At 36.4% G+C, this 25,877-nt stretch overlaps 1 long non-coding RNA gene across 1 annotated transcript; it reads left to right on the top strand.

Moving 5' to 3' along the window:
- The first annotated feature begins 19,043 nt into the window (after positions 1–19,043).
- LOC120276265 lies at positions 19,044–19,629 on the top strand. The gene is made up of 2 exons (XR_005541200.1): positions 19,044–19,241; positions 19,332–19,629. It is a non-coding gene; the product is annotated as an uncharacterized LOC120276265 (long non-coding RNA).
- The last annotated feature ends 6,248 nt before the right edge of the window (positions 19,630–25,877 follow it).

The raw sequence follows: 25,877 nt of genomic DNA, 5'->3' as shown, positions 1-25,877 counted from the left end.
TGGCTCTTCCCTTGAGAGAAAATGGGAAAGCCCTCAATCTAATAGCATCATCTGATACACCGTTGATCTTTAGCATATTACAAACTTCCAAGAAGTTCTCTATGTGGTTGTTTAGATCCTCATCGGCCAAATCATTGAACTGCGTTAACTGCTGAATCATCTGGATAAATGCTGGTTTTAGCTCAAAGTTCAGAGATGTAATCAGGGGTCGCATAATGCTAGATTGTGTCCCCAGTACTGACGGTCTGGCGTAATCAGATAATGTTCTCTGCTGTTTATTCTGCTCAACCATGTTGTCAGATCCTTCAACTTCCACTTCAGCTAGATTTGACGGTTCTTGCACAGGTTCTTTCCTTTTTCTTCGGAGTGTACATTCAAGTTCGGGATCTCCTTCAATTAATATCGAAGGGTTCCCTCGGGTCATAACCTAGAGATGTACCAAAAGAAAAAGAACAAATCAGAACGATGATAGAAAAAGAAGATGTGAAACAAAATGAATGAACGAATAGGTAAGAAAACAAAGTGCAAAGTATCTCTAAACGCCTACTCCCCCGGCAACGGAGCTAAAAACTTGACAATGCCCCTTGCGTATGTCCCGCAAGTGCACGGGTTTGTCAAGTAATAAAATTCCAGGTGAGCGAGTATCATATCCACAGGGAGTAGGGAGTAAAAATACTTAAATTGTTCTTTAACCAAGTGAAGATGAATAATGATCGTGTTGACAAGATGTAATGTAAACAAGAATAAAAGAAGCAAGAAAGAAAAGAACAAGTAAGTGAGAGATAAGGCAATCGATGTAAATGGGGTACTCGGATATTGTTTCGCCTAGGACAATCATTTCAAGTGCAAAACTGACTATTATGCCTCCTAACTAATGCATTAATGAGTCGTGGAAATCCTTCAATACACGGTCCCAAATCTAAGGTTAACTGTGACGAACTCTATACCATGTCCCGGAGGAGAAATCGAACAATCTCAACACCTCGTACTCGGATAGAATCGCATGGAGTTCTAGAGATTCCAAGTGATAAACCCTCTTCCTAGATATAGACCTAACCCTTTAATCCAGGTGAGAGGTCCCTAGTCATAATTAAGGCCTAGGTGCTAAAATCACTTCAACAATTCACTCCGTTGCCTCTACAACTAAGCCCCAGAGGAAGGTCATCCTTGAGCCCATTCACTCTACTATGACTACAAAGAACTCAAGGAAATGGAGGTAGGATAAATCACATCGGAGTGGGAAGGGGACGCTCGGCTACCTCTCGACCCTCTCCAATCTAGCTTTGTCTAACCCTCGTGGTGTGTCACTCACTCACAAGGGTTACTAATATGAGCTCTCAAGCCTAGTGTTACTCTAAGGGAGGATTCAATTAATTAAGAATTCAAGATTGGAACTCAAATAAAACATCAATTAATGAAAGCATAATAGAAGGTTTAATGAAACAAATACATCCTAGGGTTCAGAAATCCAAGTACCCCCTAGGGGTTTAGCTCTCCATGGATCTAGTTACAATCAACAATGAAATCGAATATAAGAACAAGTAATCCATAGAAAACCGCCCTCAATAGTCGTGATGATGGTCTTGTGGAGAAGCCTCATCTCCTCCAAAGGTCCCTTTGTCCGGCCTAGGACACACCTCGCCGGATCGGTGCCGATGAAAGCTCTCCCAATAACATTTTTCCAAGTGGAGCGTGATGTCGAAGCCGAAAAACCTCTCCAAGAACCCTGCTAATACCTTTCAAAACCCTAGCCGCAGCCCCCTCTCAAGTTTGTGAAAGAATGGAGAAAGGAATTCTGAAATCGGGGCTGAATCGCGGCTTAAATAGGGTTGGAATCGGGCATCCACACGCCCCTGTGGATTTTCCACACGGGCTGTGGAATTTTCGCATGGGGGTGGATAATGTCCATACGCCCGTGTGGATTCTCTTGAATTCTCTTTTTCGACCAGCTGTGAACAGTACCTGCTACAATATTTTACTACAGTATCCTGCTACGGTACCAGCCCGAAACACTCCCGAATCCATGTTTTCATCGAGGTAACATCAACTGGCATATGTTTTTGTTATAAATCTCTTTGCTTTTTTCAATAACCGGCCTCATTGATGAAGATCTTGCTATCAATGCACAAGCTGGGATACTTGAATGTGACTGCCTTTGTGCCCCTCCAAACCATTGTGCTAGCTTGAATACACGGAGGTTGGCACACATTCTCTCATCTTGAACCTGATTTATGTCTTCGCGTTTGACCCTTCTCAAGATTTCCTCCAAATAGTGCGTTCATGATCTACATTGGCTTCTTTCTTTAACATTCGGCTTCACAACCCTATATGCATGAAAGTAACACATGCACAAGTATTAGCACTAAAACCTGATAAAAGTAATGCTCATCATAAGGAAAGAACACTTTGCATTTTTATCACACAAGCACTTATCATAAACCCATATATAACCAACTATAGATTTATTTGGAGATGAGTAAACCAAATCGTAGGTTAGTGTGGATACATGAGCATTAAGTTCTTCTTCCATTGCTTTACTTTGCCTCAAAGGGTTAGTACTAGCCTCACGATAAGTGTATGCCTCATAAAGAGAATCAATAATAGAATAATAATGATAATCTTTGATGCGCTCTGACTGAATGGTCGTGCCCACAAGTGCACGGGTAGCACAAGTAATAAAGTGATAAACAGGGTTGTCTTACCGCAAGAGAATAAGAGTATTAGTACTAATCCCTCTTTATTTATCTAGCTAAACAATTTGTGTGGAATGAGATTAAACAAAAAATTGCTAAATGTAAGAATGAAGAAAACAAAAGGCAAGGCTTACATTTAGAGGATAAACTACTTGTTGAGAGGATGCATTAGAACTCAATTCCACCTATAACTACACTTGCAATTTGAGATCTATATTGGATTAGAAGTTGGAATAGTAGGATAGTGGAGATTTCAAGAATGGGAGGATAGCAGAGATTTCAAGAATTTACCTATAACTTTCTCGAGCTTACCTGTTACTAACCCCTTACAAAGAACTATGGCAAGATTTTTTCTCTAGCCTTGAGCCCCCATATGATCGTGTTGCACTCAATGTTACTCTGAAGATTAGGGTGAGATTCTTTCTCTAGTCCTAACAGTTGAAGAATGACAACACTCTATCTCTACATGTGTTGTCGATTCTCATCATTCGTGTTGTGTCTTAATGTTGGCATCTCTCGACCCAATCAATAATGTTGAAGTCTCTTGACCCAATCAGCATATGACAAAAATTAGATTCTAGCTCTCACTCTAATGAATTTAATACATCAATCCAAACACAAGTGAATTACAACTAAAATAACATAGTTCAATATATAAAAGGAAATCCAATTACAAGTTCATCAAAGTTTTGCCAAAGTTTGAATATCAAATGATGCTTAAGCGATCATAATGAAGATGTTCAAAATATAAATCATGGATAACAACTCAAGAGAATAAATCATAATAAAACTCCCTTAATGATGTGGTATGAATGTGAAATGCCTTAACTTCTTCTCTGCGAGTTCTGGCCAAGGACATGGTGAAGTGGAAAGAATCAGTGATCTTTTTCTCCAAACTACATGGTCAATCCAATCTTCCTCCAAATATTATGGGAAAACCCCACTTTCAATCCATAGTCATCTAGGAGAATTACAGGTTCAAACACACCAAAAGTCCCCAAAAATAGTCAACTCTCTAATCATCTATCTGCCTGTTGCACTTGAACCATAGAGTAATGGCCCACGCGGTGCATTACCCTGGCCTTTTTGTACAAATATATGGGGGAAAAAAGAATCATGACGCATGGCCATGGGCTAAGCTGTGAGTCTTATCCATTGCTTTTTGAGGCTACCCACATCTATGGGTGAGTTACTCACGCACATGGGTCCCCCATAGGTGAGGTGTGGGTTAATCTGCTAGGATTTTTTGAGATTACTACAATAACTATGCTATAATAATTCTGCTAGAGTACTCTGCTACAGTAAACTACGTAGATAGGATGTGGATTAGGCCATGGGTTTCTTAGAGAATCTTTAACTTAATAGACATTGTTAACTCTAGGAATATTTGAATGGTTCATGGTGATATCCATGGCTATGGATAGGGCATAAGTCTTACAAAGAAGCCCACTTTTGACTCAAGATTATTCCAAGACACCCTACATTCATACCTGTTACTCTATAAGGGTTGGGGTGATCCTGAAGTTATAAAAGAAATAATTAAACACCGAAATCAGTTGGAAGAAAAAAATATAGATGACTAGAAGAAGCAATAAAAAAAAGTAAGATGATACATGTTGAATTCTAGAAGTAAAATATAAACAATATACATCATCAACGCCTATCAATCTCGAAGGGTTATTGATAAGTGCTTGAGTAAACATTTTTCTTTATATGTTTTACATGCATTTAGCATTATTATTATCATGTTTTATGTCTCATAAATTGTATTTGGCATTCTTTTGTGCAAATAGGGTGTGAAGGCCTTGAGAGAAGAAAATGGAGCAAAGATAGGTTATGAAGGCACCTTTTGGGAGTTTTTGTGCAACATAAGGATTAAGAAACAAGAGGAGCTCATACACATGGGGGTGTGCACCAACTTTCAAGAGAATTCAAGCTAGATTGTGAGTTGGAAGGGTACAAAGGTAGTCACACTCCCATGTCTCGACTTGTGTGAAGAATGCAAGAGCCTTTCCAATGATGCTTAGACGATGAGAAGCCTCATAACCTACCACGTGGATGTGTGACCGTCCATGTGCCCTTAAGAGAAGAGTGTTGGAGTATTGTTTATGAAGAGCAATGTAGCAAGTAATTTAGCAAATTCCACCAGGTCGTGTGGGCAGTTCTACAGTCCATATAGACGCATGAAGGCTCACACTGTCGTGTGGAGCACATGACAGACACGGGTTTTTGATTATAAATATCCCTTTTGCCCTATTCTTTGGAGACTTTTTGATAGCATTTGAAGAACAAAGCAGCTAGGATTTTGAAATGAGGTCTTTGGAGAATTTGGAGGTTTTCTTCACCAAATTTGATAGATTCCTTCTTCGTCATAGCATCAAGGGAGCCGTTAGCGACCCAGCTCCAGAGAGGAATCCTTCAAGCAGTTGAGCGATCCATCAAGGCCATCATCACAAATTCAAGGGGGTTTTATTCCATGGTTTTCATTGCTTTACATTACATTATTTGTTTAGTAATTTGTCCCATGGAGGGATAAACCCTAGTAGGTATTTGGGCATGTGAACTCTAGGATATTATTCTTGTATTAATTTACTTTGTACTTTCTATTAAATCCAAGTTTGATTGAGTTTCAATCTTGTTTTCTCATTGCATGCTTGCCGTATTAATCTTTGTGGTTGGTTGGTTTGCATGAGTTATTTACCTTGGTGAGAGGGAGGTCTCCATTAGGGCTAGAATCCCAAGATTGAAGGGGTTTGAGAGAGTGAATCATGAGATAGTGGAGTGTCCAATTTCCCTTCCAAGTACTACATTCTATCTCTGTATTCCCTAGGCTTTATGCGACCATATTTGGTGTGAGGCGTGAGATTAAGAGATTTCTCCACTGGGACCATGTAGGGTTTTAGAAATTTTTCGCTTAGAAGTAGGGTTAGGTCTATCCTTAAGAATCGGGTGTACTCCTAGGAATCCCTAGAGTCTATTGCGGTCATATGTGGTGTGAGGTGTTGAAATTGAGCGATTTTTCCACCGGGACCTCTTAGGGGACTAGTATCGGTGGTCTGGAGACAGGGACCAATTATTCATAGATTTTCTCGACTCGATTAACTCAATTTAGAAACACTTGTAAGTCTTGCACTTCATTTTCAATCCTATGGAAGCATTGCGCGGGTACCTCATCTTTATTAATTCAGACTTTCCTCATTTCTATTCTTCCTTGCTTGCTTGAGACATTCAAATTCTTGTGATTAAATCATTTCACCATATTCTTGATTCCGACCAGATAATTGAGAAATAGTTACTACTTATACTTCTGTTCCTTATGGATTCAACTACTCGACTCATTGGGTACTTTATTACTTTGACACCCGTGCACTTGTGGTACACGCACGCAAGAGGTGTGTAAGTTATATTAGATTGATTCACATGTGAAGAGTGATGAAGTGGAGGTTTTGAGGAAACTTGAATGGTAGAAATGGAAGATCGAGGATCCACAGAAGAAAGAATATTAGGAATAGGTGAAGATGAGTAAGTGTTGTTTTAGTCATTTGCACATACATCAAAATTATCATAAAATAAAGAAATATCACGATTTGTAAAAAAAGGTGTAGATAATGGGACTTGGAAAGAAGACAAGGAGTAAAACATTTTATGTTCCCAAAAACTGACATAATGAGAGACACAAAGACTCCACAAAGACTCCGAGAAAGAGCATACCAACATTAATAATGTAAACTACTTTAAGAGCGATTTCTCCTAAAATAAAAAGTCTTAAGATGGGAGGATGATAGAAGAAGAGATCTGAAAGTGTCTAGGATGTGCCTATGTTTACAACACATTAGAGAGATCAATAAGATTAATGAATACCCAGAAACAAGATGAGATAAGCCTTAGAGATTGGGGGTTAGCCAACAGTAGACTAGTAAATGGTATATCTACAACTCTTGCATAGGTTCCCTTCTCAAGCAACCTCAAAACTCATCAAACATAGAAACAAGCATTTAAAATAGAGATAAATGAGGCAATATCATAAAATTTTTTTCTCTTAAATTTTTTATTTAACTCTTGCCTCCATCTCCTTCTCTAAACTAGATAACAAGAAAGAGAAAGAAAACAAAGCCCTAACCCAAAGCTTAGGATTTTGAACTAAGCCTACTTCAACATTTTTCACTGAGGTGAGGGAAATGGTATGGGGGAAGTGCCACTTGCCCTGCTTTAATAGTTGTTTGATTTTGAAGTAAGCCTACTTCAACATTTTTCACTTAAGTGGGGGAAGTGAAATTTTATTATATAAGATCAGTTCCGCCCACTCTAGGATTTTTTTCACTTTTTGCAAAATGAACATTAGAACTATTGAAATTAACATTAACTTCTAATTGCTTTTACATATGTACCATTACAACATTTTTTTTAGTTTTTTGATCAACTTTGTCTTTTAAAAAAAATAAATAGAATTTTTCTCTTTTGTTGTCTGTTATTTTAGTAATATTTTATAAAACAAAAATTGGTCAATAGTCACAAAAAAATTTGAGGATCGATATAGAAAAATTAAATAAAAATTATATTTAAATATATTCAAGAGAGAAACTGAATAGGCATTTGCCTCCCTTCTTTTCTATGTGGCTCCACCACGTGACACAAGTGAAGTCTTTCAAATTTGAATAAACAAGAAGTAAATTTACTATTGAAACACCATAGTAAAGAGAAAAACACAAAATTATAATTTTAAAAAAATAATTATTTTATTTAGAAAACTTAAATTATCATGTACAACTTACTAGAGGAGTTGACTTTTTCAAATTTCTAAATGGTCATTTGCAATTTTTATAGGGACTTTAGAGTTGTTTCCTCTTATGTAAACTATAACTTTTAGGTTAGGCCCTGTTTGGATTAAGAAATAGAAATGGGAATAAGGGGAATATGAAAAGGAGATGAATGAAAATGTGAATAAGGGGAATGAGAATAATGTGTTTGGTTTGACTGAATAAGGATTGGAATAGAAAAAATAAAAAGATAGAATGTAGTAAAATTACATCAATACCCTTGTAGGTAAATGTTGTGATATTATATATGATAATGGATTATGTTTAATGATAAATATTTAAAATTATTTATTATTAAATATTTATAATATAAATGCATATTTAATATATTATAATTATATAATTAATCTTAATAATTTATTTAACTATTATATATTTATTAAATTAGTTAATATCATGAAATACGTTTAATTAAGTTAATTTCATTTATTGATTTTAATTTTAATTTCCCAAAATAATTTAATTGAATAATTTAATAATTAATAGGTAATTATATTATTTAAATTATTAATGAATATTCAAATTTAATATTTCATTTCAGTTATTTGTATTAATTTTAATTATTATACTTAATTATTTACATTAATAATATTTTAAATAAAAGATACCAAAAAAACATAAATTTTTACTTATGAAAGAATTTAATAATATTACCTATTTTAAGTATTATATCTATTTTAAATTATCAATCAATTGATAGTTTACTTAACAAATTATATCAATCAATGAAAGCATGTCTATTGTTTACCGCATCCACATTTTTTTTAATGTAAATATGAATGCATTAATAAATCATTTGTTCTCTTCTCGGATCATAACCTATAACTTGAAATCACAAAGATGAAGTTCAAGAATGAAAATGCATCTTATAACATTTCAATGAAATTTGTACCACACGGACCTAAAAAATACATGAAGAAAGTTTACCATCTTCCTTCTTTTACCTAAAAATGATAATAATCCATAATACTTTGATAGAAAACATAGTGCATTACAAATTCATAATAGGTGCTACATAACATTATTTTAGAATCTTACAAGCCAAACAAAACACATATTGTCAAAGAAAATACAAGTTTGGTTTTTAACATAGAAATGACAAAGAGCCAAAACACAAATAACATAGGCATACAAAGTGAGATGCGTAGTAAACTGTTGAATTCCTCGCCATTAAAGGATCTGACATGAATATCACTGCTTTTGCTGACAGTCAGGTATGCCCTATAGATTAATAGGAAATATGACATGAATATCAATGAAATTGATGAATACAAAATTTGTCATAACATATTCAATGATTAACTTACCAATGTTTCCAAGTAGTAAATCACAAAAATGTAGCTTTCTATCATTCTTCAAATCCCAAAACATGTCTAGTTTTTTCTCATCTTGTCTTAAAGTTTGCAATACCACCAACACTTCATCCTCCGAAAGCCTATTAATGTTGAAAATTACTTGATGATTCAATAATTTATTCTTCTCTTGAACTTCTTTACTAGCTGACTCCTTGTGTGCATTGGCATTGGCATTTTGAACTGCACATTATGCTAATGTTTTAAATCCTAGACCCACCAACTCTACAAATTGCTGAAAATTTTCTAAAATACTTGCGATGTTTGTGTCCTTAGCACTCTTTTTCTTCCTATGTGTTGCAAAAGTTAAGACACCATTATTTGAAGTCATTGGTGATGAAGGCTGAATGGGTTCCTTTGTTGGCATGAAAAAATCTTCATGTTGAAATTGGGAAAATGCAACATTCTCATCCAGGCTAATGTTTTCATGCATGTATTGGTCCATGTCATCACCAAGGTCGCCCCTTGCATTGCCTTTGCACTATCCTTTGCGAAGACTAGGGCAAGATCTTTGAAGAATGGAAAAGATTTTCCATAAAGGCCTGCTGCTTCCTTGTGATTTTGTGGACAATTACAAAAGAGCGTTAACATATTGACAAGAAATCATTTTTTTTATGTAATTGACAAATTCAGATAAATGTATCTTAATGCATTCATCATGCGCACTTTTCTCGCACTTGATGGTACTTTCTTCATGGTTCCAAATGAATCTATTAATGGAAAATATATTAGTGATCACTATAGTTTTTGTTCTAAAGAGTTTCATGCGTGACTCTATATTTTGTACAGCCTTGAGCGTAGTATGAGAGAATCTTTTCCTTCATAATCTTCTCTAACTGGTATAGATATCCATTTTTGAACCCATTCTCCCCCCGCCACATTGTATTTGTGGATAAGTCAACTAAGGCGTCAATCAAGGCCTTGTCTTCTTATGTTGTCTAGAAGTGCTTGTTTAGACCCTACCGTTTTGTTGTGAGTTAGGTTCCATGATATAAAGGGGGAAAATTTTTTAGCAAAAACACATATGCAAACTCAAGCAAGTCCAATTTAAGCACTCATAACCAACATTAAAAAGGAATAATACATGCATTAATTATATAGTACGTAGTAAGCACTCGGCAACACACACAAAAACATTTATTTATTTATTTTTATGTATATATATATGTAAAACAAAGTGTAACGGTCAATGAGGTCAATCAGGGTAAAAGAACCAGTAAAAACAAGGAGGGAAATGATCAAATCAATCCTATAGGAGGGGACAAAATACAAGTTCCAAAGAGGAAGATGCAGGCCAATAGGAAATGAACAAGTATTACAAAGTTCAAAGATTTTGTAATGTAACTACAGGCGAGATGTTAGCGCATAATGTTGTGTCTTGTGCCAGGGGTAGACACGAGGCAATGGGATGACATATGACCAATGGAACAACATGGTTATGTTGGGTTGTGTTGCCTTAAAAGACAACCATTATGAATGAAAAAGAGGAAGGATAGTTGATCCCTCTTTTCTCTCTTTTCTCCTCCCTATCTTCCAACTCCTTATCCACTCCTTAAAATACTACTCAATCTCTTCCCCTCTCTTACTAAATATCTAGTAAACCTCGCAGGGATGCCATAACTGGTGCTTTAGTTGAGCCCGTTTATGACTGACGAGGTTCGAACAAGGTCCCGAGTGATGGAGGAACAGATGACATTGTTCAATGACCGCCATAACTCCATGATGGAAAAAATGGAGAGTCTGACATCGGTGGTCACCCAACATGCCGATTAATATGAAACTATGCAAAAAGCTTTGGCCTCCCAGCAATCTTTGATGACCGAAATGATGGTGAAACAATCATGGTTGGAGCTACCTAAAACCTCCCCACCCTTACTGGCGTCTCCTCCAAACTCTTCCACTCCCAGCACCCAATCCATCCAACCACTTTCTGGTGCAACCAAAGTTGCATAACCATCCTCTTCCATACCTAGGCTCCCTAAATTGGAGGTTCCATTGTTTGCTGGCGAAGGTGTCTTGTCATGGATCTTTCAGATTGAGAATATCTTCACGTTCTACCACGTCACCCCAGAGTAGAAGATCGACATCACGGTATTTCACATGATAGGAGGGGCCCTTCAATGGTACCATTGGTTGTACTCAACTCTCCAACTATCATCTTGGGAGAATTTTGCCAAACAAGCATAGCTCCGTTCGACCATAGCTTCTTATCTTTCCAAGTTGGAGTGATTATCCACACGAGTCCCGGGGTTGAGCAGTTCAAGGCATATTTACTGAAGCCGCTGGATCTTCATGAGGTGATGGGCATGGCAAAGCTTCTCAAAGATAAATGTAATGCTGCAAGATCCTACCCACAACTGTGGTTCCCAACACCACGACCCCCTCTACAAAATGCTACCCAACCAGTAATCAAAAACAACAAAATTTCAAATCCCGTTAGCTCTATTTCCATCAAAAGCCTGACTCCAAACGAGATGGCCATCCGGTGGGAACGTGGTCTATGCTTTAACTGCGATGCCAAGTTTACCTAGGGCCATAAATGCAACTCGCCTCAGTTTTTTTGTTTGATGGTCAATGAGGAACCTGGTCATGATGACCATGAAGATGGGCCCCACTTCACCGAAATCCAGAACGAATCGGAGCCCTGAAACCCCTGATCACTCTACACTACAAGAGGCCAACCCTTACATCTCTTTTCATGCCTTGAATGGCTTTATAGTACCATCGACGCTAAAGATCCCTGGGAAGTTATTCGACATGGATGTGGTAGTCCTTATCGATGGTAGCTCTACCAACAATTTCATCTAGTCTCGCTGGGCGAAATTTCTCAATCTACCGTTTCAACCATCTACATATCACCGTGTGATGGTAGGCAATGGTGAGGTGCTTACATATGGAGGAAAAAGTCTATAGGTGCCCCTTCAACTCGACGATACAATCTTTCCTGTGGACCTCCTACTCTTGCCGGTGTTCTGCACTGATGTCGTCCTCGGCGTCCACTGGTTATCATGGTTGGGTCAGATCCTTTTTGATTACCAGCAGCTATGGATGGAGTTTAAGACGGGTGGTGCGTGAATTCGCCTGCATGGCCTACACGACCAAGCCTTCCAAGACACCTCCCACACGTCCTTGAAAAGGAACACCGCAATCAGACTTTGAGTCAATTTCTACACCTCTCTATTTCATTTGACCCCATCAAACAATCTTCCCAACCTTCTAAACCAGCCGAAGTGGACAGCACAACACCTGAATTGTTTCACAACCAACTATCTGATCTCTTGCTCATGTACGAGCACATCTTCTCATTACCATCCGACCTCCCTCCGCATGAGACTTCGACCATCGGATCCCACTCCTTCCAGCAATAACTCCAATCAATGTTTGCCCTATACCCTCACTTTCAAAAATCCAAAATTGAGTGGCTGGTCGGGGGCATGTTAAAGGAGGGCGTGATTCAACCGAGTGTAAGTCTATTTTCCTAACCGGTAATCCTTGTCAAGAAGAATGATGGCTCCTGGCACTTCTGTATGGATTATCGCGAGCTCAACACCGTCATGATCAAAGACCGTTTCCCTATACCTACGTCTTAGAACTCCTGGATGAGCTTGCCGATGCTAAGGTCTTCTCCAAATTGGACCTCCGGTCTAGCTATCACCAGGTGCGTATCCATCCCCCGGATATTGAAAATATTGCGTTTTGAATGCACCAGGGACATTACGAGTTTCTCGTAATGCCTTTTGGCCTTTCAAACGTCCCCTCTACATTCCAAGCTCTAATGAAATCTATTTTCTGGTCAACACTACGGAGATTCAATTTGGTATTCTTCAATGGCGTTCTCGTGTATAGCCCATCATGGGTCTCGCATCTCGATCGTCTCACCAAGATCGACGCCATCTAAAACTGGCCCCTACCTATAACAATGTGTGGACTTCAAGGATTTCTGGGCTTATGTTTCCATCTATGCCTCCCTGACTGACCTCCTCCGACGGAATGCTTTCATTTGGACACCAGCGGCAACCCTCACTTTTGAAGCTTTTAAAATAGCTCTTACTAACACATCCATCCTTCAAATGCCTGATATCAACCTCCAGTTTGAGCTCCAAACAGACGCTTCTTCCTCTGGCTTTGGTGCCTTTCTATTGCAAAATCGTAATTGCATACTTCAATAAACAACTGTCTCCACGATTGCGCTCTTCCTCCACATATACCCGTAAAATGTGTGCAATCACTGAAAGCATTCGACGATGGCAGCAATATTTGCTAGAAGGACGTTTCATTATTTATTCCGATCATCAAAACCTGCGTTCTCTCATTAACCAAACCGTATAAACTCCCGAACAACACAAGTGGCTCACAAAGCTCTTAGGCTACGAGTTTGACATCATATATCATCCTAGCACCCAAAACACACAAGTCGATGCTCTCTTGTGCCAGCATGAAGACACTATAGCTATTATTCCTTGTCCATCTCACAGCCACAAGCAGCACTCATTGATGCAATTCGTTGCCACTATCACTCTAATCCACAAGTAGCCTGATAAGTTCCCCTTGCTTATATCCCGCGAGTGCACGGGCTTGTCGAAGTAATAATCCCGGGTGAGCGGGGTCGAATCCACAGGGAGTAGGGAATGAAAATACTTAATTTGATTCTTAGCTATGTGGAATATCAATAGTGATAAGTGTGAAATTGATTCAATTCTCAACAATAAAAACAACAAGTGAAAGAGCAAAAGTAAGAAGAGGGTAAGGCAATCGATAAAGAATGGGGTACTCGGATAATGCTTCACCTAGGATGATCGCTTCAAGTGCAAGAACTCTCTATTATGCTTCCTAATCAATGCAATGGTGAGTCATGAAAATTCTTACATACATAGTCCCAAATCTAAGGTCAACTATGCCTAACTCTATACATGTCCCGGAGGAGAAATCGAACAATCTCAACACCTCGCACTCGCATAGAGTTGCAATGAGCTCTAGGGATTCCAAGTGATAAATCTCTTCCTAAATATAAACCTACCCCTTTGGTCCAGATGGAAGGTCCCTAGCCACAATTAAGCCCTAGATACTAAGATCCTCTCAACGCTTCACTCTATTGCACGCGCAACTAGGCCCCAGCGGAGGTTCATCCCTTAGACCATTCACTCCATTATGGCCGCAAAGAACTCGAGGAACGGAGGTAGAATCTATCACGTCGGAGGAGAAAGGGGACGCTCCTGTACCTCTCGACTCACCCTCTCAACCCTCTCCAACCTAGCTTTGTCTAACGCTAGTGGTGTGTCACTCACTCACAAGGTTACCAACAAGAACTCCCAACCCTAGTGTCACTCTAGGGGAAATGTTCATACAATCAAACATTCAAGGTTGGAACTCACAATAAACATCAATTTATTGAAAGCATAATAAAGAAGTTCAATGAAACGAATACATCCTAGGGTTCTCAATCATCCAAGTAACCACTAGGGGTTTAGCTCTCCATGGAGCTTAATACAATCAAAGAAATCGAATGTAAAAGCAATGAATCCATAAAGAAACACCCTCGATGGTCGTGTCGATGTTCTTATGGAGAGTCCTCTACTCGTCGTCCAAAGATTCCTTCGTCCGGTATAGGATACGCCTCGATCGAAGCTCCCCTACCAACCTTCTTCCTAATGGAATCACGATGTCGGGGCCGTAGAACTTCTCCAAAACCTTGGCCAATACCCCTCGAAACCCTAGCCGAAGTCCTCTCACAAGTTGGGGAAAAGATTGACAAAAGAATACTGAAATCGGGGCTGAAATCGGCTTTAAATAGGGCTGGAATCGGGCGACTACACGGGCGTGTACGGAACACGCGCCCGTGCGGAATTTCCACACGGTCGTGGATAATTTCCACACGCCCGTGTGGATTCTCTGTTTCTTTGGTTTCTCGGCCGATTGTGAAAAGTGTTGCTATAGTAATTGCTACAGTATTCTACTACAGTCTTCGACCTGATTAACTTCCCAATTCCATACTTTCATCGGGGTAACGCAAACGGGCACACATTCACGTCGTGAATCACTTGCTTCTTCAATGATGTACATGTTGGCGGGGCTCTTGTTCTTATATGCATAAATCGGAATGCTCGAGCGTGACTGCCTTTGTGCCCCTCCAAATAGATGTGCTCACTCGATTGCGAGGAGGTTGGCACACACTCTAGCATCTCACACCTGACCTATGTCTTCGCGTTTGAACCTTAACAAGATCTTCTCCAAAATAGGTGCATTATGATCCACATTGGCCCATTTCCTTCATACTCGGCCTCACAACCCTACCTGCATAAAAGTAACATAAAAACACACATATTAATGTAGAAAACTGAGGAAAGTAATGCTCAACATAAGGAATGAACGCTTCGCATTCATATCGCACAAGCACTTATCATAGCCGCTCTCCTCCATTTAGTTTCCACCAATCCAACTACTCACTCTGGATATTCTATACGAAATGGCCTCATCTTGTTCCAAGGACGCATTTATATACCCCCTGAATCCGCACTGCCCCAGCTTCTTATCTCGAAATTTCACACTACCCCAGTTGGAGGGCACACGGGCATCCATCAAACTTACCACCACATTGCACATAATTTCTATTGGCCCAATGTCAAACAACATGTTCAAGATTTCGTCAAAAGGTGCACTACATGCCAAACAATCAAGCCTTTTAATCATCAGCCCTAAGGACTATTACAGCCTCTTCCCATTCCCAACCAGATATGGACATCAGCCTCCCTAGATTTTACTACACATCTACCCAATTCGGGGGGCAAAACTGTCGTTTTGGTTGTGGTTGATCAACTATCAAAACATGCTTATTTCATCGCCTTACTACAAATTTCACAGCTCCTCAGATTGCTGAGACTTTTGTCATGAAAATTGTGCGTCTCCACGGTGTTCCCACCTCCCTCATCTTCAATCGGGATCCGTTCTTTATGAGCCAATTCTGGCGAGAATTATTCCACCTCCAAGGCACCAAGCTCGCCATAAGTAGTGCTTATGGCCCCCCAATCGGATGGCTAGACGGAGATTTTTAACCGCTACTTAGAAGATTATCTGAGGAGCTTCGCTGGTGAGCAACCTTGCCGTTGGCTTTGCTATCTCCTTGGGCTGAATGGCATTACAACACCTCCTGGCACTCCGCCATCCAAATGACCCCTTATGAAGCTGTTTTTGGTAGACCACCTCCCACTCTCCTCGATTACATAGTTGGCTCTTCTTCTGTTGATGCGGTTGATACACTCCTCACTGACCGCACCACTGTCCTTAGGCTTTTGAAAGAAAACCTCGCTAGAGCTTAACTGCGTATGAAGAACCAATCCGACGCCAAGTGTTCCGATATCACCTTTGAGATCGCCGACTGGGTGTTTTTGAAATGACAACCATTTCACCAGAAGTCTCTCCATAGCCAACCAAGCCACAAACTCTCCAAATGCTTCTTTGGGCTTTTCCCAATCCGCGAAAAAAATTAGTTCCGTCGCTTATCGCCTCGCTCTTCCGGCCATAGATCAGCTCCATGATGTCTTTCATGTCTCCCGCGTCAAGCGTTGTATTGGAGAACCAAATGCCCAGCATCTACCCTTGCCTCATACCTTCCACAACAATCATCCACTTTTCCAGCCTGTTGCGGCCTTTTGTTCTCACCTCCTTATCGTCCAAGGCCGGCCATTCCACCAATACCTTATTTAATTGGAACACCACTCTTCTGCTGAAGCCTCCTGCGAGGACGAAGAACTACTGCGCACTTGTTTTCCTCACTTCCACCTTAAGAACAAGTTGAATGTTGAAGGGGGACTGTTGTTGCGGTTAACGAGGTCAATCAGGGTAAAAGAACCAGTAAAAGAGAAGGAAAAAAACAAAGCAATCCTATAGGAGGGGACGAAATACATGTTCCAAAGAGGAAGATGCGGGCCATTAGGAAATCAACAAGTATTACAAAGTTCAAAGATTTTGTAATGTAACTACTGGCGGAATGTTAGCACATAATGTTGTGTCTTGTGACAGGGGTAGACACGAGGCAGTGGGATGACATATGACCAATGGAACAACATGGTTATGTTGGGTTGTATTGCCTTAAAAGGCAACCATTATGAATGAAAAAGAGGAAGGATAGTTGATCCCTCTTTTCTCTCTTTTCCCCTCCCTATCTGCCAACTCCTTATCCCCTCCCTGAAATACTACTCAATCTCTTCCTCTCTCTTACTAAATATCTAGTAAACCTCGCAGGGATGCCACATAAAGCTATGAGCTTCATTTATTTTTATGTATGTATATAGCTCAAAGAACATTACCACTGCCTTGCATTCGTAAAAGCATAGCATTTTAATCCATCTAGAATGGGCAAGGATCAGTGATTCTTCATAAATAAATTATGGATAAAACGGAAAGGGATCCTTTTTAATGAGTATGTTTGACAAATACCAACTAGATTGTGGATACTCACAAATATTATATATATATTATTTACTTTTTTCATTTACCACCTCTCTCACTTTTAACTCGGAAGTAAACAAGTATTAGCGTGCATATTTATTGACATATATAGATCAAACAATATATGGCCCATAAATTTATGTATCATTTTGCTATGTACCGATAGAAACACAGGTGTGTCAGGTTGAATCGACTCGTTTACTAAGTCAAGTCGCTATAGAAATAAACCATAATTTTTATGACCATATGATAAAACACTACCAAGTACTCCCTCCATTCTTTTTTATCTGTCATTTTCCAACATCAAGAAGCATTTATTATTTTTTTTCTCAAAGTTATCCTTAACCCTCTATCCAACTCTCACTTGGAATTAATATAAGAGAAATGTGAAAGGATTTTAAAAATGAAAAGACACTAATGTAATAAACACCACTAGTAATACAACTAATGAAAACTTGTCATTTGTGATTTCATTAATTAATGAATGATTGCTTTATTTTATTTGGAAAGATGTGTCATTAATGAAATAGTGCCTCATTAGTAAAATGGTGTGTCTATTTAATGAAGTGGTGTGTCTCATTAATGAAATAATGTGTCTTTTATTGAAGCGGTGTAATGAAGTGATGTGTCTTTTTAAATGACATTCATTAATGAAGTGATGTGTTTTTTTAAATGACACTCATTATTGAAGTGATGTGTCTCTTTACTAAACACCACTTCATTCCTATAAAAATAATCTCCTACCATCATTCAAGTCAATTTTGAATGACAAACAAACTCCTCACAAGTTCAATTGCTTTGTTCTTTGAGTGCACAAAAGATAGAAGCAAACTTTCACTTTGTAAAAGCCATTGTTGTCTTTACTTGAGTTTGGAAGTGCAAACCATACTCAAGGATCTTCATTGTATCCTAAAAGAAATTCGCCATTCAATCCATTTTGCATCCAAGGTTTGAAATTAGGTGGAGGCGAATTAAGCTTAAAGGAAAGTGTTTCCCACGCCTTGAAAACTTGTGCGCTACTTTCTTTCTAATCTCTTCCTCTTTATTCCTCAAAGAACCATCCCCACCAACAAGAAATTTGAAGATATAAATTAGGGGTAATTTTTTTTAAAATAACTAATTTTTTATGAAATTTTGTGAAATAATCAAGTTTTTTGCCACGTGAGATTCAGTTAATCACGACAAATAATAAGGAACGGAGGGAATAACATAGTAATGACAATATCCTCATAATCCTACACCCACGTATCCATAATTACAAATTTACTAGGTATTTAAAACAAGAATAAATTTACTAGGCAGGGAAGCAAACCTAAGCAAGTTAAATCCATGTCAAATTCTGACTTAAAATCTAGGTATTAAGCTCGAGAATTTAAAATGAACTGAATTCAAAATGGGGTTCAGTTTGATTCAATTTTTAAAAGCTTGAATTTGATTCAATTAAAATAACAAAACCAGAGAGTTATTTCTTTATCTATTTATAAACAATAAAATCACATAAAGTTCACAAAATTAGAACATGATTTATAAATGACAAGATCATAAAGTATAACCTCAAAAGTTGCTCAAGCACAATCTTCACCTGTAAAGCACACCTTAAAATCAAAGAATGCTCTGTCCCAAATCAAAAGGTACCGAAAGGTTAAAAGTAAAATTCCATGTCAAAACAAAATTCTTAAAAGGATGGAAATGCCCTAGAAAACACATCCATGTCGCTTGACATCCAAAATAACAGCTCACAACATTCTCCAAGGCCAAGTTCCTTAGCCATTAAGAAATATACCTGACCACTACAAAAAAGAAAAGCATAATGTTCCATCGCTGACTCAGCAGCATCTCCAACTTTACTTCACAACCCAGGCAAAAATATCATATTTTGATGTATATATATTCCCCACAAAGTCACATGTACATCGTTGGATGCAAGAAAAATGGTAGGAGTTCTTACAAAAGATCAATCAGATGATTTTCTCTAGTTTGATTGAAGACTTGCTAATTATTTTTTCTGTTGATCTTATTTGCAGGGAGCTATAATATCACTGTGGCGTAGAATGGTACACTCTGATGGGCATGAAGCCGGAGGAGGAACCATAGTCAAAGATAACGTTGTCATTGGGGATCCCTCCAAAGTGGCGATCGGAAAACGGAACCAGGGTGGTAGAAGAACCGGTGGCCGTGTCACCGGTAACGTTGTTGTCCGCTAACCTATGTATGTTTGTCATCATCATGTTAATGACTTAAGTAAGAGATGTTGAATGTTTGTCAGATCTAATGGTTTGTTGCTCTAATATAAAGTGAGGTACCACAAAAGTTTCCTGCTTTTTCTGTTTATGCTTTTGATGGAAATATATTCTTTTGATGAGCACATTTTATTTTATTTTATTCTAATAGATTTACAACCACTCTTGCCTGTTGTCCTTAAAAGGGTGTATTATTTGTTTTGATCTGTTAATGGGATTTATTTATTTATTTTATCTAATTCCAATGTTTGAAGTTGATGGGCCCGGCACTGACGCTGGCATTATTCTTAAATCAATGTTAGACAAATCTAACTGATTTTAAAGTTTTAAAAAATATATTTTTACTCGAAAAATCAGAAAGAATGATGTTCACCACTTGGGACTTGGGAGAGCGACCAGTGGTTGTGAACTGTTTAATTTTGTTATTCTCTACAGTAAAAATAACGCAACGAGTAATATTCACACAAACTTGTAAAGTTATTTATAGGCCCACGTGTTTTTGAATAAATTATGATTTATTTATTTTTTATAAAAAAAATTAATGGATCCTTGCCACCAGATATGACACAGGATGATATAGACCTTGTGTATATTTAGGGATGGCAACGGATAGAGTATGCCAAAACTCTTACCCGTACTCGTAACCCCTACCCCATACCCGTACCTTTACCCGTACCCTTCAAGGTAAAAAAAATCATACCCTTACCCGCAGGGTACGGGTATACCCGCATGGTACCCGCTTATCCGTTCAAATTATCAAATTAAATTTAAATAAAAATAAAAATAAATTAATTATACATTATATTACAATCTTTAAACACATGTCCATAAATTCAAAATTACAAGTTGATATATATTTGTTTATCTTAAATTATATAATCACATAAAAATGACGTCTATTTAGGACTCAATGGTAACTCTACCTTTTGTTTTGTTCATGTTTAACCATCTTGGTTTTTGTTTAAAATTTTTTCATATATCTATTATTTATATTTTATAGAGCTTCAAATTTTATAAATATTTAGTAAGATTTTGAATATAAAAAACATTATAAGTAATTCTCATAAGTTATATCCAATTGATTTTTTATTAGTATCTTATTTTTCAGGATGTTCTTATAATTTATAGAATAAATTATTATAACATTATTTTTTATATTTTTTTGTTTTTTAATTTAATTATGATTCTTAATATATAATATTATCAAATATAAATATAGAAATTAAATAAAATTTAAAATAATATATTAAGAGAAATTTTGAAGTATTATTTTCAAATTAATCACCATGAAAATAGATATTGAGTAAATTGTGGGTAAATGTTTAGTTTAATAAAAAAATTATATATATATATATATATATATGAGAGGGTAAGGGTAAAACCCGTACCCTCTTCAACGGATAAGGGTAAGGGTAAGTGTACGGGTAGTGTAGGGGCATACCCTTACTCGACCCGTACCCGCTCAAAAACTAACGGGTAATACCCTTACCCGTACCCGTACCCGGTCAAAGAGGGTAATACCCTCTTTGACCGGGTACGGGTACGGGTATACCCGTCGGGTAGGGTACAAATTGCCATCTCTATGTATATTGCCATTCAAGGGCCGGCACCGTCCATAGAGTGGCTCGGTAGGCTTTTACAACCAACTACCTCTTTATATATATATATATATATATAATTTTATTACTGAATTAGTCTCTCTTCTAATTATATATTATTTAAATATTTTAATTAAATATGTAATAAATTTACTTTGAAAAAATAAGTGAATAAATTAATTAAAATTTTGAAATTATATATAACCAAGTTAATATTTCTGAAATGATAAAACTAATTTTATTAAATAGTTTTTAATAAAGTATGTAAGAATATTTATGACATATATATACTATGCTATTAATCTTAAAATTAGATAAGTTGCTCCGAATGTTTAAACTAGTCATTAAACCATTTTATGTATGTGTAAATGGATGTATTTTAAACTGATTTTATTAACTAAATTAGACATATATATTTTAAATTTTAGAACTGTATTTTATGTTTAAAACTGACTTGGTTTAAAATAGTAAGCAAGCACTGGTGGTGGGTGATTATGTTAAGATTTTTTCTTTAAATGCTCTCAAAATTTATTTATTTATTATGTAAAATTTTTGAAAATTTATTTATTTTTTTATTTTTATTCTGAAGTAAAAATTTAAAACTAAATGGGCAAGTCCGCGAGCTGATCTACCACTCATGCTTGCCCCGAATTCATGGGTCATACTAGTCTAGCACCATTAGGGAATAGGTGCGTCAACTCAACCCATAGTGCCTGATCCAAATAGGAATTGGGCCTGTTCCATACGGGGCTGGTGCAACCCATTAGACATCTTGACAAATTAGAATTTGTTTAGGCTATTCTTGTAAAACAACTTTTGATTTTTGAGAGGGGATTACTATGAATGAGTATTTATGTAATATAGATAAAAATAATATTTGAACCTTTACTTCAGCTGTCACAACGGTACCCTTGGAACAATCTCATGTTTCTATCTTATATATATGTTGATCTTCATTTTTATTTTCTTATTTTTAAAATATGTTATGTAATTATGTGTTTTGTACTTTTATTCATTTTTTTGTGAGAGAGTTAGAGTGCTATGGTTATTTTTGCAAATTTAAACGGTACCAAACATATCTTTTTGTGCAAATAAAATAAGGCATAAGTTTTAAAATATCACAATCATCTTCATAAGGCCACACATAACAATGTTTTTTGAGATATATATAAAAAAAAAAAAGAAATCTTCTCAAAGACTAACATAATTTAATTAAAAAAACAAGTTTATTTCTTGTAATATGAATTAATGTCATTGCGACCATGATCACCCAAGTACCAAATATCAAGTCACATAATTTCTAATTTTACCACACTTACTCTAGTGGTGTTGCCTAGTTTATATATCACATAGTTCATTATTTGTTTGCCGATAACTTATGATAAATACTAGCTTTTCACACACAAACATATCAACATACCTAGCATTTAACCCCATTCGGAGTGTTGATAACATAGACATATATGGAGATAAAATACAAACTCACAACCATATTCTTGTCAAATCAAATATTTAAGAACACATATTTGGGAAGCATATAAATAGTTCACAAATTAACTTTCAAAATACCATTTAATGACATGGATTTATAGAAAGTATTTTAAATAATTATAATTCATCTTACAAATTTGTTCAACAAATAATGAACGGAAAGAACATCAATACACATGAACATGACAATTTTAGTATTCCTTTCATAATTGAGTCTTGTTTAGGGAAAATAAAAAAATTTATTTGTTTGTTTTTTTTTTTCAAAATAAGATGTTTTCAACAAAATTTAAGCATAAATATTATTATAACTGTTTAGAAAATACAATTAATTAGATTTACAACAACTTACATGAACTCTGTCACAACTTATTATCTTTAATCGAATGGGATTACCACGAAAGGTACATAATAATCACAATTAACATTAAGGTCTAGAATAGTCAAGACTTTTATAACAAGATCTAACTTTAACATGCATTATTAACTCTCAAATTGATGTAAGGATTGACCAATTATAACATCTAATCATGAAAATCTTAAAGTTCAAAATTTTTTAGGATTATGAAATCCCAAACTGCTATCTCTCAATCTACATCTCCAATTTTCATGATCAGAGTTGAAAGAGCTTTTTTAAAGTCTTCCATCAATACTTGATATTATCCAATCTGTCACGACACGACCAGCGGTTGAGTTAGTAATAATTGCCATGATAACCTGAGGAGGGATGAGTGACACCCTATCCTCGAGCTACAACAACGCATGAAGAACCTGGTACTACATCAGACAACAATATATATATATATATATATCGTGGTGGAGCCATAAATTATAGATAAGGGGCAAATACCAGAGAAAATTAAACAAGTTAAATTGTATAACTAGTTTTAAAGATAAAAGTCCATTGCATAAACAAGTGTTACAAACAATAAACAAGAACAATTTCATAATTGGCCTCTACGAGTTTTCATATTTTGAAAACATTGGATAATTGTTTTATTATCTACACAATAAAATATATTTTTCTCAATATATGTTACTAAACAATTAGCTAAGAATTGATCACCAATTCTATTGTATAGTCGAGTCTTCACAATCTTCATGGTAGAAAAAACTCTCTCCACATTTACAGTTGAAATTAGTAAAAATAGAGCGAGAGTTATAAGCCTGTAGACCAATTAATGGATAGAAAATATTCCTTCTTGTTCTTACCATTCTCATAGCAAGATCATTAATTCCTACTAGATCACTGAATTTTATGCTAGATCTCACATCAATGATATAGGTCTCTAATTGACTCTCAAGAGCAAGGATTTCTACCTCTAAAAAATCATCTAGATATAATTGAGCTAGCCGAACTAACTTTTCCTTATCAATGCTAAAAAAGAATCCATTGGACTGAAGCATGCAACACAAATAAGTAGCTTAGGGGACACTTGATTAAAATTGTTATTGAGCTCTTGAAGTTGTAAATCTATAATAAAATAAAAGAGATCAACCTGACAATGATGCATATTTGTCACAATTTCTACATTTTGTTGAGATTGCCCATGAGCAATATATCCATCATCCATGTTAATGACATTTATATGACGTTTTACACAAAAGAAAGAAACTTCATCCAATAAAGAACTCCATCCATCCTCTCGCATAGACTGTAATTGATTCTTGGCTATCTTAACCAAATTCATTACATTCACAATGTCTTGATATTTTCTTTGTAATGATAGTGATAGATCATTAGTGATTCCCAATATGTTCTTTATCAAAATAATACAAAATACCATATCAAAAGATTGCAATGAATCCAACAAATGACTTGCTTCACCTATTTTTTTAGATTTTTGATTCTCGATAATCAAATCAAGTACTTCAATAACAGAGGCAAACATTTTCAACAAGTTAATTAAGGTATTATAATGAGAACTCCAACATGTTTCATTGGGTACTCTGTTGGTTTTGGCCTTGCCCACTTAAAAGTTCACTAGTTTTAAGTGCTACAAAAACTTTGATAGCTTGATTTTCAATGAGAATATCATGACGCTTGTAAGACCCTCCAACCACATTAACAATATCATTCACCACAATGAAAAGAACTTTAATGGACACAATATTTTTTTGCAACAGTTACAAGGGACAGTTGGAGTTAATGTGCAAAACAATGGATGTAAAATGTACTTTTGTTTTCTTTCAAGATTAGAGTATTGGGACCATTGCATTCACCTTGCATATTACTAGCACCATCATATTTTTGACCATGCAATTGAGAAAGACTCAAGTTATGCTTGGAAAAATAAATCTTCAATTGTCTCCTTTAGTAACAAAGCAATGGTGTCAGTAACATGAAGAATACCAAAAATGCGCTCAATGACTTGACCATAATTGTTCACATACTATACTACTACACCCATTTTCTCTTTAATTGATACATCTCGAGCCTCAACAACTAAAATTGAAAATAATGAATCTTTAAGATCTTGGACAATGATCTTAATGGTCTCACTTACACATATATGAACAATATCTTTCTGACTATCCGGTGAAGTCAACTTAAAATTTCTAGGACATTTATCCAATACAAGCCTTTTAATGTCTTCATTATGATCACAAAGAAATTTTAAGATTTCCAAGGAGTTTCCATGATTTTCTGAATCTACATATTCATCATGACCATGAAAATCCAAGCCTTGTTGTAAAAGATAACGAATACAATCTTTTGAGGTAGTCAAACGGTTACGGTAATTACTTCAAGCTTGATCATTTTGCTTGTTCACAATTGTTCGAATATATTGTTGTTGATTCATTAAAATTTGACAATTATTCCAAGCTTTGTTGTGTGTACCGTTAGGGCCACCAACATGTTCTGGTAATTTTTCTTATTCTTTTTTTTTCCCAATTACTAAAGCCAATAAAAGCATTTGAACTTTCATAATGTTTCTTGCTATCCATTTTAAATAAATAAAAACATAAGCAATATGCCACTTCTTTATCAATACTATACTCTAACCAAGTAGAAATTTCATCAAACCATAGAGGATTGGTATAATACCTGAATTGGTCTCTCTACTTAGGTCACTCTGTCGTTTTAGTCCCTCTACTCAGAAATGCTCCCAATTAGTCCCTCTACTTTTGAAAATGAGACCACTTAACTTTTTTATGCTTGAAAATAACCCAACTAGTCCCCTGTAGTTGGGTTATCTTCAAGCGTAAAAAGACTAAGTGGGCTCATTTTCAAGAGTAGGGA

Source organism: Dioscorea cayenensis, chromosome 14 (genome assembly GCF_009730915.1).
Source record: "Dioscorea cayenensis subsp. rotundata cultivar TDr96_F1 chromosome 14, TDr96_F1_v2_PseudoChromosome.rev07_lg8_w22 25.fasta, whole genome shotgun sequence".
Classification (NCBI taxonomy): Eukaryota; Viridiplantae; Streptophyta; class Magnoliopsida; order Dioscoreales; family Dioscoreaceae; genus Dioscorea; species Dioscorea cayenensis.
This window is presented reverse-complemented; position numbering and strand designations above follow the sequence as displayed.